The 12,865-nt window shown below is 44.8% G+C and overlaps 1 protein-coding gene across 4 annotated transcripts in view; it reads right to left on the bottom strand.

Annotated features, from left to right (window-relative positions):
* The window catches only part of TMEM94 (transmembrane protein 94), a 264,228-nt gene that overhangs the window by 175,032 nt on the left and 76,331 nt on the right, over positions 1 to 12,865 (bottom strand). The window lies entirely within an intron of this gene.

Genomic DNA, 12,865 nt, shown 5'->3' with positions numbered 1-12,865 from the left:
GCTCCATCGCAAGGGCATAAAAATAGCTCTTCTACAAGAAACCCATTTAAAGGGTTCAAACCACCCAAAATTGAGCAACAAATATTACTCACAATTATATTTCAGCAGCTCCACTTCAGCAAAGGCAAAAGGTGTCGCTATACTACTCTCTGCTTATCCCAAATTCAGCAATTGTCCGACCCTGAGGGTAGGCATCTCCTGCTAAAAGGCTCACTAAACAACTAAATGATAACAATCGGCACATTTTATGCTCCTAACATTAAGCAACAGATATTTATGGAGCATTTTCTGAGCGAGCTCTATGCATTTGCTGAAGGTGGGTTGATTATTGGAGGGGACCTAAATGTAGTGTTAGACCCTGCACTTGATACGTCATCTACTCTTTCCCATAAAATTTCTAACAAGTGCAAATCTGCTCTCCATTCTCGGCAGATGGTGGTTGCCTGGCGCATACTCCACCCTACAGATTAGGACTTTACCTTTTTTTCTAGCCCTCATGGGGTATACTCCCGTATTGACTACGTTTTTGTTTCCCAGAACCTCCTTTCATCTGTTTCAGATACCCGTATAGACACGAGCACTCTCTCTGATCATGCCCCCGTGTTGATTTCTTCGGACATTCTGGAATGCTCTAGAAAGTGGCAGCCAAAGTAGACAGAGCAATTGAAACATATCTCGCCACAAATGTAACGGAAGAAGTGTCACCTATGTCTATATGGGCTGCTCATAAATGTGTAATATGGGGGATACTCATACAGGAGGGTAGTAGATTAAAAAAAAAAAGTAAAGGACAGGTCCTTAGCAGAAATTCATAGACTCTAAATCTCACATAAGAACTCCCTATCAACAGAAGATTTAACAGCCCTAACTGCAGAACGGGAGAAGCTGAGATCCCTGCTGTTTTCCAGAGCGAGATAGGCAGCTATGCGCTGTAAGAGGCACTACTTTGAGCATGGCGATAAGTGTGGCCAATTGCTGGCACGAGCAAACATCAAATTATATCCCTTACATTAATGACACTCGCTTGGTTAAACATCACAGATCTAGCTCTATAGCTAAAATATTCCGTCAGTTCTATGACACTTTATATAACCTTGCACCTGATATCCAATCTTCCACTAAAATAAGAGACTAAAATAAGAGACTACCCTTACTTCTTCAGGTATGCCTACACTGTCTGAAACGGACATAGAGGAACTTAGAAGCCCAATTACATACGATGAGCTTAAGTTAGCTATAACTCAAACACCATCTGGGAAGGCACCCGGGCCTGACGGCTTTACCCTAGATTATTTTAAGGAATACTTGAGCTTGCTGCATCCCCCTCTCTTGAAGGCCTATAACTCTCTCTCTGATCCCGAAAACCCCTCTATTTTTCCCAATGACATGTTACTGTCCCATATCTCTGCAATCCATAAACCGGGAAAAGATGCTGCAGTGTGTTCCAGTTACCGCCCAATCTCCTTTCTCAACCTTGACTTAAAATTGTACGCGAAAGTATTGGCCAACAGATTGTTCCCTCTGCTGGCTTACTTGGTACACCCTGATCAGGTTGGCTTTATACCCACAAGAGAAGCGAGGAACAATACCATGCGAACGCTAGCCGCAATCCATTGGGCACGGTCAAAAGCCTCACCCATGTTACTTTTGTCCACTGATCGTGTCAGTTGGGAGTTTATCCAGAGCACACTGCAGCACATAGGTCTCCCCCTTAATATGATGACATATATCATAGCCCTCTATACCTCCCCATCTGCCCGTATTAAAATCAATGGCAAATTGTCTGATTCCTTTAAAATATCTAATGGCACCCATCAGGGGTGTCCCCTCTCCCCCTTTATCTTTGCCCTTACACTAGAACCATTGTTATTCAGGATCAGATCAAACCCAGACATCCAAGGCATTCAGCTACCTTCTTCTTCTCACAAAATAGCTGCCTACGCAGATGATCTGCTGTTCTACTTAACTAGCCCCCACATATCTATTCCTAACCTTTTGAAATAATTCTCTATATATGGTCGCTTGTCAAATCTCAAAATAAATTATGATAAATCAGAAGCACTTGGAGTGGGATTAGATCCATCTGTTCAATCATCCATTGCAGCAAATTTCCCATTCAAATGGGCCCCCAGAGCTATTTCGTATCTGAGCACTAAAATCCCTAATAACCTTTCAGACATTTTTAAGTTAAACTATCTTCCTATCTTAGCCACTATTAGAGCAGACCTTCGGAGATGAGATATAGCAAAATGTTCCTTGTTTAGGCGCATTAATATAGTCAAATCCGATTAGCAGAAAGGATAATTGGCTGTAGCTTACCTTCCCTGCAGGATCTTTACGCTAGCAGGTGCAGAAAGAGAGCAACCAAAATAGCCTCTGACCCCTCTTACCCAGCTCACTCCATCTTCCAGCGCATGCCTTCAGGAGTAAGATTCCGGTCAATCGCCATCAAAACCTCTAGACACAAGAACAGCTTTTTTCCTCAAGCGGTAGCCATACTTAATGCTGAACCACGTTAGAGCTGCTAGGACTGAAAGTAATCAGCACAGAACAAAACATAAACAATTCTCACATTGCTTACTGCCACTATACTTATAATGTCCTTAACTTGTAATATTCACACCGTCTGTCCTTGTATTGTTTTTGTTTGTGTTTGTTAAGCAACTGCCAAGACAAATTCCTTGTAGGTGCAAACTTACTTGGCGAAAATAAATAAATTGATTCTGAAAATGAACATACTACCTAGGTTCCTCTATGTCTTCCAGGCCCTTCCGATCTCAGTCCCTAACTCATATTTCAAGGAGCTTAGAATGTGCCTTCAATGTTTCATATGGAGAGCCAAACCTCCTCGCTTGAAATATGCCCTTATCACCTTACCCAAACAACAAGGTGGCCTTGCAGTACCCAACTTTCAATTATATCACGCGGCTGCTGTCCTCGTAAGGGAGGTGGAATGGCACCGCAATGCCCACCTTAAGAGATGGGTCCAGATGGAGCATGACCTCACCTATATATCTCTTACTCACTTACCTTGGTCTAACAAACACTCTTCTACTCCAAAACTAGCATACCCTATAGTAGACAATACTATCAAACTGTTCCACAAATATAAGCTGGCCTCCCTGGCTCCGTCACCCTCACCAGTGATCCAAATACTTGATAACCCTGAGTTCCCTCCGGGCGTTCACCCAAGATCTTATAAGAAATGGAGAGGCTTCCGACCCCTCCGCGCCCTTCACTTGATAGAAAATGATAGGTGGGTAGACCTAGCCTCCATCCAATCAAGATTGGGACTCTCATCTATTGAGCCATTGGCCCTTCTCCAGTTTCAGCACTTTTTACTAGCCAAAGGACCTAAACATAATTACTCTAGAGACACTACTACCTTTGAAAAACTATGCAATGGTGAGGGTTAGGTTACGAAGGGTCTCTCTCAGATATACTCCCTCCTTATATCCAATTCAGATCTCTCTTCTTCTCTGCGAAACAGATGGGGAAAAGATTTGGGCAAAGCTTTTTCTGACACCCAGTGGCAGAAGATTCTTCTCTTTGCACAAAAGTCCTCGACCTCGGCTTGCATACAGGAATCGGGTTATAAAATGCTAACTCAGTGGTACCTCACTTCGGATAAGCTCCACAGGATATATCCCAACTCTAGCCCTCTGTGCTTGCGCTGTTCCCAACATAGAGGGGCACTCTTTCATATCTTTTGGAGCTGCCCGAGCTTGATCCAATTCTGGACTTCAGTTAAGTCAATAATGGCCCATGTAACAGGAGTAGACCCCTCTGATGACCCCGCATACTATCTTCTACACAGTACACCTAGAAGCATGGGAATATATAAGAAATATCTCTAAACATATGATCAATGCAACTAGGATAATGATAGCTCGCCACTGGAAGTTGACCCAACCCCCAACGGTCTCGGAATGGTTAAGGGAGATACAGACTATAGACCAAATGGAAAGCCTAACTTTATCCCTACACAACAAAAATGAACAGTACGAGGTCTCAGACACCTTCAAAAACTTGATGGGGTCATAAACGCGAATAAGTCGGAATCATCCTTCTAACATTGATAATCACTTCTGGATAAAAGTGGATGGATCCCTTGGGACCCCCCCCCCCCCACACACACACACACACACACACACACGCACATTAGCTTGGATCCTGGGCCTCTAGGTACCACTGTGGAACCTTTCACTTCTCCTGTTTCTCTTTTTGTTTATTATTTTTTAAAACTCTACTTTTTTTTCTTGTAAATTAAAAGCTGAATTGATGGCACCACTGCTGTGGAGACTCTCCAGGTAAGTGCTAATATTCCATTTATGGATCCCATTTATGGATCCCTAGTTTCTAGATTAGCTTCAGGAAGACTTCCGGGTGTATGATCCCTTTGGGCCCTGGAATTCCTCCTTTGGCTTAAATTAAACTTTATTGGTATTAGATGGGACCTATATACATTGCACATGGGGGCAAACATGTGCATTGATGGCATGATACGTTTTTACATGATTTAATATGATGTTGGATGTCTCTCTCAAAGTTCTTCTATGTCTTCTATCTACATATGCTCCTACTCTGTCATATCATTCAATGGGTTGACACTGGTAGTTGACCACAGCTAATTAAGACATAGAATGATGTATTACTTTTTTTTTGACTGTTTCTCTACTATGTTGTATTTTGACAAACCTTTTGAAAATAAAGAATCAAAAAAAAAAAAAAAAACAACAAAATTTTTTTAAAATCAAAACAAAATGTATCAGGTGCCCTAATTTCTTCTTTGGTGCCCAATAGCCGATATTTTGCATTAGCGCCTATGGGGCGCCCAAATAGTCCATAAGCCCCAGGCGCCCTTTGTTTCTGGATTCCCTTTCAAATATCTTGTGTGTGAGTGACCTTGCAGAGGGATGTCCAACAATACCCGGAAGGTAAGAACGTAACTTGGACCCTTTGGAAGAAGCGATAGATGTGCGACTCAGACGATCGGGGAACCTTCCACTTATCATTATAGGAAAAGTAAACGCCATCAAGATAGTACATGCCCCGAAACGTATATACATTTTTCAATATATTAGTGGCAATTTCAGTGCAGTGAAAGATTCTGGCAGGGCTCTAATACGTATATTCGCTCTACAAGAACAGTTTTCAAGGTCTTTAAGTTTTAGCTCAACAGATTCTAGCTTAGCTGAGTGATCATTCAGTGTTGCTTGGTCTGATTCCAGCATCATCCAGCCATTTCATTGGCCCTATTCTCTAGCTCATTAACTCTCTGCCCCATTTCACCTACTTGCCTGGTTAAAGAGAATCTGTATTGTTAAAATCGCACAAAAGTAAACATACCAGTGCGTTAGGGGACATCTCCTATTACCCTCTGTCACAATTTCGCCGCTCCTCGCCTCATTAAAAGTGGTTAAAAACAGTTTTAAAAAGTGTGTTTATAAACAAACTAAAAGGCCACCAAAACAGGAAGTAGGTTGAAATACAGTATGTCCACACATAGAAAATACATTCATACACAAGCAGGCTGTATACACCCTTCCTTTTGAATCTCAAGAGATCATTTGTGTGTTTCTTTCCCCCTGCAGCTATCTTCCACTGAAGTGTCAGGCTGTTTCTTCCTGCAGAGTGCAGACAGCTCTGCCTGTATGTAATTCCTCAGTATGTGAAAGCCCAGCCAGCTCAGAGGAGGATTTATCCAGCTTGTAAAAGATAAGAGAGAAGAGAGAAGCTGCCCTAATCTAAATAATACACAGGCAGTGTGCAGAGAGGGGCCTGAAGGGGGGAGATGCATCACAGAACCACAACACTGAGAACTTGGCAGCCTTCCAGACACAGGCTGACAAGTCTGACAAGAGAGAGATAAGTTGATTTATTACAGAGATGGTGATAGTAGAACGTGCTGCAGTAAGCCAGAACATATTAGAATAGCTTTTGGAACTTGTAGGATGATAAAAAACAGGATGCAATTTTTGTTACGGAGTCTCTTTAAATCTGCTATAGCTGCTTCTAGCTCAGTCTTGAACATAGTTGGTATTTTAAGGAATAACTCGCTGTTCCCGGATGCAGGGGCAAGGGAATCTGCATTCAAGTCCTTAGCAGCTTGTGTTTCTAGCTTCTGTTGCTGCTGTTGAGGGGCAGTCTGTGCCATCTTGGCTTTCTCTGTCTTCCCCTTCACAGCTATTTTTGGAGGCAATTCCTTAGCGATGTCCAGGTGAGAGAGTCTCCTGTTTTTGGTCACGCCTTGCTCCTGGACCTGCTGGGAATCCAGGAAAAGAACCAATTTCTGTTATGCTTGTTTGTGTCGTTTTTGTTGGCTGTGCCATGGAGGGCATCTTTATGCACGTCTTGCTGTGGAGTTACTGCGCATGCGTTCACGGGGGCGTTCCTAGGGTCCTTGGAGATCGGGGGCATCTGTAGGCACAAGGTGGGGGGGGGGGGCTGTAAAATGGGCGTGGCCATGAGGTGAGTGGGTGTGGTCATGGGTGGGGCCAAATGTACATTAACTTAGCAACGGTGTAAGCTACAGATAATGGGCCTGCCCATCGAAATATTGGATGGAGCCCCCTGTCCTTTATTTAGATAATTTACAATCAGTATAGGCATAGATCAAAGATGTATACGCACATACAATTTTGATTGGTCAATCACTGACCAATTTTACCACCACCATGCAGTAAGTGGGCCAACAGACAATGAATTTGATGAACAGAGCTAAAATTGGCTAATCAAAATTGTATATATGTGTACCAGGCTTTACAGCTAATACTGTACAATGTACATACTGAAAGTAGCAGGGATCAGCATACAATACAGCTGGTTTACAATCAGTAAAGGCACAGTACACACTAGAGGTAGATCAGCACACAGTGCAGGCACTAGAGAACAGCTTATACTGTACATACTGTAGGCAGAAGAATTCAGGACACTGCAGCTAGAGCGGCGAAAAATATGAGGGTTATGTTCTGCGCGCCGAAAAATGGGTAACGGGTGGAGACAAATTTACATGAACTTAGCAATGGTGGAACATTAGATTAGGACAGTGGTGGCGAACCTTTTGGAGACAGAGAGCCCAAACTGCAACCCAAAAGTCCCTTATCTATCGCAAAGTGGAAACAGCAATTTAAATTAGGTTTAATGCTATTGTCTCATATGATGATGATTCAGCTTTTCCCATAGTCTCGCAGTTAGCAATCATGTGAGCCCCAACAAGACAAATTCAGCAATCATGAGGCCCCCCATCAAGACAAATTCAGCAATCGTGAGGCCCCTCATCAAGGCAAATTCAGCAATCATGAGGCCCCCAACAAAATAAATTCAGCAATCTTGAGGCCCCCAACAAATCATGAGGCCCCCAACAACACAAATGCAGCAGTCATAAGGCACATAAATAGACAGCATTTCACATAAGTAGGCAGAATGCCTACTTATTTAGATGGTAGACAACTCTCACCTGGCTTCTGAATTCTCCTCTGCTGGCTGCTGTGCCTGGCAATACTGTTTTTGGCTGGATTGGGGATGATGTGTGGGCTGAAAGGCCTGGCAGTGATGCTGTGGCCTGGCTGGCGGTGATGCTGTGGCCGATGCTGTGGCTGGGTTGGCTGGCGGTGATGCTGTGACCTGGCTGGCGGTAATGCTGGGCTGTTGAAGTAAATGCTGGCCTGATGCTGTGGCCTTTTTGACAGCGATTCTGGGCTGGTTGGCTGGTCGTGATGCTGGGCTGGTTGGCTGGTGGTGATGATGGGCTGGCTGGCCTGGATAGTTTAGGTAGTGACAGGTTCCCCCTAGTTAAGGTAGCGCCAGGAGTCCCCCAGTTTAGGTAGTGACAGAAGCCCCCCCAGTTTAGGTAGTGACAGGCTCTCCCCAGGTTAGGTAATGAGAGACAGGGACCCCCAGGTTAGGTAGTGACAGGCGCCGCCCAGGTTAGGTAGTGAGTGACAGGGACCCCCAGGTTAGGTAGTGAGTGACAGGGACCCCCCCCAGGTTAGGTAGTGAGTGACAGGGACCCCCCCCAGGTTAGGTAGTGAGTGACATGGACCCCCAGGTTAGGTAGTGAGTGACAGGCGCCCCCCAGGTTAGGTAGTGAGTGACAGGCGCCCCCCAGGTTAGGTAGTGACAGGCGCCCCCTAGGTTAGGTAGTGACAGGCGCCCCCCAGGTAAGGTAGCGAGTGACAGGCGCCCCCCAGGTTAGGGAGTGAGTGACAGGGACCCCTCACTCACCTCCCAGCAGCAGCAGCAGCTTCAGTCCTCGATCAGCGGGCGACCCGACCATTTAGAGCGGGCGCACTGACACACCACGCTCTATATGCGGTAATGATGTCACTTCCGCATATCAGTGCGGTGTGCTAGGTCCTAGCGCCCGCACAGTGGTCGCCGGCTGATCGAGGTCTGATGCTGGCAGCGGCAGCCAGCGGGGGGGAGCAGCAGCAGCGGCGGCCGGGGGAGACAGTGGGGCACCCCCAATAAATAGATTGGGGGCACCCGCGGACATGTTGGGTGCACAGGCCCCCCTAAAATAGGGCTAGCGACACCCCTGTGTGTTCATGAGTTTATTTTTTAGTGTGAAAGAGCTACAAAAAAAGAGAATTTAAGTGGCAAGATACTCTTAACCTCCTTAGCGGTATGGACGACTTAATATGTCCATTACCGCCGGAGGTCGCCGCTCAGGCCCCGCTGGGCCGATTTGAATAATTTTTTTTTTAAACACGCAGCAAGAACTTTGCTTGCTGCATGTCTCACCTGATCGCCGCCGCCCGCCACCGATCCGCCGCCACCCGCCGCAATGCAGGGCCCCCCCAGGCGAGACCCCGTGCGCTGCCTGGCCAATCAGTGCCAGGCAGCGCTGAGGGGTGGATCGGGTCTCCCTGTGCCGTCACGACATCGCCGACGTCACGACATGCGTTGCCATGGCGACGGGGGAAGCCCTAAAGGAAATCCCGTTTCAGAACGGGATTTCCTTATGGCTTACAGCGCCGGCGGCGATTGGAGGGGTGGGAGGGATGCGGAAGGGAGGGGGCATTATGTAGCTAGCGCTAGGCTAGCTACATGATTGAAAAAAAAAAATAATTAAAAAATAGCGCTGCGCTGCCCCCTGGCGATCTTTAATAGAACGCCAGGGAGGTTAAAGAATACCAGAGCCAAATGAAGCTATAGAAATGAAGCAGGCATATACGGTCACCTGTCCTGATGCCCACCGCTCCCCTACGTTCTCCTCTCTGCCCCCTTATCTTACCTAAGAGCCCCCCTGGATCCTCTTCCGGGTCGCTGGAGTTGGGCTTTGTTGGCCGGGCTGTGTGCCTCCCTGGGTGAGTGTGTGTGTGTGTATACCTCTGCCATTGTTTAAGATCAATTTGTTTGTGGGAAGCCAGTTAACCTACCACTAGGTTTTAGCCCAGATGGAATACAAAAGAACAGTGAAAATATTACAACATCAAGTAGTGTCAAGGGAATTAAATATTGGACAACAGAAGCCACCATGCCACTGTGCTTCCCATCCACATATTTTTGATATTTGCAGAAATAGAGGACTAATACTGTATATGAAATTATGGACTGCAACTTAAAAAGGGAACTCATGGACAGCTGTAAACACTACTTGGGACATAAGGATACCAGCATATGAAGGTTTGGGTACTATAGCAGTGGTATTGAGAACAAAGAAGGGCAAAAAATCAGATCCAGGAAATTATAGACCTGTAAGCTTAACATCAGTTGTATGCAAACTATTTGAGGGGTTACTAAGAGATACTATACATGATTTCATAGTAGAAAATAATCTTATTTCTCAGCATCAACATGGGTTTACTAAAGACAGGTCCTGTTTGACTAACATGCTCAGCTTTTATGAGGTAGTGAATGCTAATATGGATATTGGGAATGCTGTAGATGTGATATACTTAGACTTTGCTAAGGCATTCGACACTGTTCCCCACAAAAGTCTGGTGCAAAAGATGAGGATGCAAGGACTGGGGAAGAGTCGGTGTGCTTGGATAGGGAACTGGCTAATGGACAGAAAACAAAGAGTTGTGGTCAATGGATCATACTCAAAATGGGAGACTGTTAGCAGTGGGGTCCCACAGGGGTCTGTACTGGGTCCAGTGCTCTTCAATTTATTTATTAATGACCTAGTGGATACAGTAGTGAGCAATGTTGCTATTTTTGCAGATGATACAAAATTGTGCAGAATCATCAACTCTAAGGAAGATAGTGTTATATTGCAACAGGATCTGGATAGGATGGCTATATGGGCACATACATGGCAGATGAAATTCAATGTTGACAAATGTAAAGTCATGCATTTTGGTCGTACCAATGGTCTAACACCATACAAAATAAATGGTATACAGTTGGGGACATCAAACTTGGAGAAGGACTTAGGAGTACTCATCGACAACAAGTTAAATAATCGTACTCAATGCCAAGCCGCTGCAGCTAAAGCTAACAAAATTTTGGGATGCATTAAAAGGGAAATAAAAACTCGAGATGCTAGCATAATATTGCCCCTGTTTAACTCTCTAGTAAGGCCACATCTGGAATATGGAATTCAGTTCTGGGCACCACATTACAAAAAAGATATTGCAGTTTTAGAGCAGGTGCAGAGACGAGCAACAAAATTGATACGTGGGATGGAAGGTCTCACTTACCAAGAAAGGTTAGATAAACTGGGTTTATTTAGTCTAGAGAAAAGACGCCTTAGAGGAGATCTAATTAACATGTATAAATACATCAGAGGGCAATATAATAGCTTGGCGGATGAGCTTTTTGTCCCTAGGCCTTCTCAAAGGACTAGAGGACATGATCTGCGCATGGAGGAAAAACGTTTTAGCCATTTATTTAGGAAAGGGTTCTTTACAGTAAGAGTGATTAAGATGTGGAATGCATTGCCACAGGAAGTCGTTATGGCAAACTCTATACCTGCATTTAAAGGGGGCTTAGATGCTTTCCTTGCGTTGAATGACATCCATGGCTACAATTACTAGGTAATGCCAATGATGTTAATCCAGGGATTTTATGATCAACAGGGATATGTGAGGGAGCAGGCTGGAGTTGTACTTTGTACTGGTTGAACTCGATGGACGTATGTCTTTTTTCAACCAAAGTAACTATGTAACTATGTAAAAAAGAGCAACAATGTACTTTGTACACTTTAGGTTACAAAATAAACTCCAAGCTTATACAAAAATTCAGAATTAAAAAGGAAACCACAGAAAGAGGAAAGTATACAGAGAAAAAAGGCTAATGATCAGGTTCATAAGAATAAGTTTTTTTTAACAAATATGGCATGATCTTAAAATGGATCTCTGGAAAATGTATTATCATGCAAAATTGCAACACCTTCTTCTATACATAAAAGATTTAATCCCACAGTCACATCACTCCTCTCATGTCAGCACCACGGAATATGTTGGCGCTATATAAATCAATAATAATAAAGACCAGGACTGCCCAGCAGGGTCAGACACAAACTGGAATTTCACGCGGCATGAAAAATAAGGCACAGAAACAGTGCCGATAGTAGAATACTGGTAAATTTACTGATGCGCTACTATTTAAAGTGTTAATTTTGGTTTGTAAAATATTGTTAATTGTTACCAATATTTTACTATAGCTAAACCTAACGTACTCTCACACAGAACCCTTTACTACCTATGCCTAACCTCCTCTTATGACGTCTAACCCTAAAGCCCAATCTACACGATACGATTCTTTGTGAGATTCGATTACGATTCTATTTACGATCCGATTAAGTCAGACATGTCCGATTGGGATTTGATTCGATTCAATTCGATTTGCCATTGCAAAACAATGGCAAATCGAATTGAATCAAATCGAATCCTAATCAGGCATGTCAGATTTAACCGGATCGTAAATAGAATCGTAATCGAATCGCACAAAGAATCGGATCGTATAGATGGGGCTTAAGATCCCACCCCCACCCCACCCCGGTCGCTCCTGACCCTAAGACCCCCCTCACCCCGGGTGGTGGGAAAAAATTAAAAGAAAAAAAAAAAGCAGCAAGACAATAACTCGAATTTCCCCTTTGTCACCCGCTTAAAAATACAAAATTTCCCTTTTGGTGCCAGCTTGCCGATGTTTTCAATGAAAGTCCATGCGCCCAATTTACTTGATACCGGGTCAGACAGATCTAGCAATCAAATACTTGCATTTCTGTGGGAGAAACATCATGGAGTACAGGGCAAAATCAATGGTAATAGAAGGGGAAAAGAAACTAAGAAAATCATATCACCAGCAATCCTCCAGGCGAACGTCCGCTCCCTCCCTAACAAAAGAGGAACTGCGGCTCCTCGGGGAAAAGAGGGATCTTGGCAGCAACACCCCAATCTTCTGTTTCACAGAGACGTGGCTCCATGACAACATCCCGGACAGTGCCTTTCACCTCCCAGGCTACAACCTCATTCGAGCAGATCGCGACAGCACCCTCTCCGGGAAAAAGAAGGGGGGTGGCATCTGCTTCTACATTAGCCCCACTTGGTGCTCCAACACCTCTGTCCTGGCCAGAATATGCTCTCCAGAGCTTGAACTCCTAATGATTAACTGCAGGCCCTTTTACTCTCCCAGAGAGCTCTCATCCTACGTCCTGGTCGGTGTGTACATCCCACCCGATGCCAAAACCGCCCTGCGCAAACTCAGCGACACGGTCACGCATTGGGAGTCTACCCTGCCAGGCTCCTTGTTCATCATCCTAGGGGATTTTAACAGGGCCAACCTCCGCCAAGAGCTTCCACGCTTCTACCAACACATCACATGCCCCACTAGGTACGCGAAAACCCTTGACCACTGCTACACGGTCCTGAGGGACGCGTACAAAGCCATCTCATGGGCAGCACTGGGCGCATCC

This window comes from Hyperolius riggenbachi, chromosome 12, assembly GCF_040937935.1.
Source record: "Hyperolius riggenbachi isolate aHypRig1 chromosome 12, aHypRig1.pri, whole genome shotgun sequence".
Lineage (NCBI taxonomy): Eukaryota > Metazoa > Chordata > Amphibia > Anura > Hyperoliidae > Hyperolius > Hyperolius riggenbachi.
Note: the sequence above shows the minus strand (reverse complement) of the source record. Positions and strands in the feature narration are given on the sequence as shown.